Here is a 2,050-nt window from a genome sequence, read left to right on the forward strand (position 1 = left end):
TCATCCTTCCCAGTGTCTAGGATTATGAAATCAGCAGGGATGTACAGGCCTTCAACCTTCACCAAGACATCCTCTACAAGTCCATAAGCCTGTTTCCTTGAATTGTCTGCCATCTCTAGTGAGATTCTTACAGCTTGTACCTCAAAGATCTCTAGTTTCTCCATTACAGAGAGGGGCATGAGGTTTATACTTGAACCAAGGTCACACAGAGCCTTCTCAAAGGTTATGGTGCCTATGGTACAAGGTATTAAGAACTTTCCAGGATCCTATTTTTTCTGAGGAAATTTTAGTTGAACCAGATCATTTAGTTCATTGATGAGCAATGGGGGTTCATCCTCCCAAGTCTCTTTACCAAATAGCTTGGCATTCAGCTTCATGATTGCTCCCAGATATTGAGCAACTTGCTCTTCAGCAATATCTTCATCCTCTTTAGAGGAAGAATACTCATCAGAGCTCATGAATGGCAACAGTAAGTTCAGTGAAATCTCTATGGTCTCTATATGAGCCTCAGATTCCTTTGGTTCCTCATTAGGGAACTCCTTGGAGGCCAGTGGATGTCCATTGAGGTCTTTCTCACTGGAAATTACTGCCTTTTTAGATTCTCTTATGTATTGCTTAGGAGAGTACTAGGAGGGATTTCAGTAACTCTTTTACTCAGCTGACCCACTTGTGCCTCCAAATTTCTAATGGAGGACCTTGCTTCATTTATGAAACTGAGAGTGGTCTTAGATAGATCAAAGACTACAGTTGCTAAGTCAAAATGGCTCTGCTTAGAATTCTCTATCTATTGCTGAGAAGATGATGGGAAAGGTTTGCTATTGACAAACCTGTTTCTTCCACCATTATTATTATTGAAGCCTTGATTAGGCTTCTGATGATCCTTCCATGAGATATTAGGATGATTCCTCCATGAAGGATTGTAGGTGTTTCCATAGGATTCCCCCATGTAATTCACCTCTGCCATTGCAGGATTCTCAGGGTCATAGGCTTCTTCTTCAGAGGAAGCCTCCTTAGTACTGCCTGATGCAGCTTGCATTCCAGACAGACCCTGAGAAATCATATTGACTTGCTGAGTCAATATTTTGTTCTGAGCCAATATGGCATTCAGAGTATCAATCTCAAGAACTCCTTTCTTCTGAGTTGTCCATTATTCACAGGATTCCTTTCAAAAGTGTACATGAACTGGTTATTTGCAACCATTTTAATGAGTTCCTGGGCTTCTGTAGGCGTCTTCTTGAATTGAAGAGATCCACCAGCAGAGTGGTCCAATGACATCTTGGACAATTCAGACAGACCATCATAGAATATACATATGATGCTCCATTCTGAAAACATGTCAGAAGGACACCTTCTGATCAATTGCTTGTATCTTTCCCAAGCTTCATAGAGGGATTCACCTTCCTTCTGTCTGAAGGTTTGGACTTCCACTCTAAGCTTGCTCAACTTTTGAGGTGGAATGAATTTTGGACAAGAAAGCATTGACCAACTTTTCCCAAGAGTTCAGGCTATCTTTAGGTTGTGAGTCCAACCATGTCCTAGCATTGTCTCTTACAGCAAAGGGGAAAAGCATAAGTCTGTAGACCTCAGGATTAACCCCACTAGTCTTAACAGTGTCACAGATTTGCAAGAATTCAGCTAAGAACTGATGAGGATCTTCCAATGGAAGTCCATGAAATTTGCAATTCTGCTGCATCAGAGAAACTAATTGAGGCTTAAGCTCAAAGTTGTTTGCTCCAATTGCAGGAATTGAGATGCTCCTTCCACAGAAGTCAGAAGAGGGAGCAATAAAGACACCAAGCATCTTCCTTGCATCTCCACCATTGTTGTTGGGTTCGACCATCTCTTCTTCTTTTTTGAAAAAATTTGTCAGGTCCTCTCCTGAGTGTTGTGCCTTAGCTTCTCTTAGAGTCCTTTCAGGTTCCGGATCAGCTTCAACAAGAATGTTCTTATCCTTGCTCCTGCTCATATGAAAAAGAAGAGAACAGAAAAGAATAAGAATCCTCTATGTCACAGTATAGAGATTCCTTTATGTGAGTAGAAGAATAGAAGA

The sequence above is a fragment of the Arachis ipaensis genome, chromosome B06 (assembly GCF_000816755.2).
Source record: "Arachis ipaensis cultivar K30076 chromosome B06, Araip1.1, whole genome shotgun sequence".
Taxonomy (NCBI): domain Eukaryota; kingdom Viridiplantae; phylum Streptophyta; class Magnoliopsida; order Fabales; family Fabaceae; genus Arachis; species Arachis ipaensis.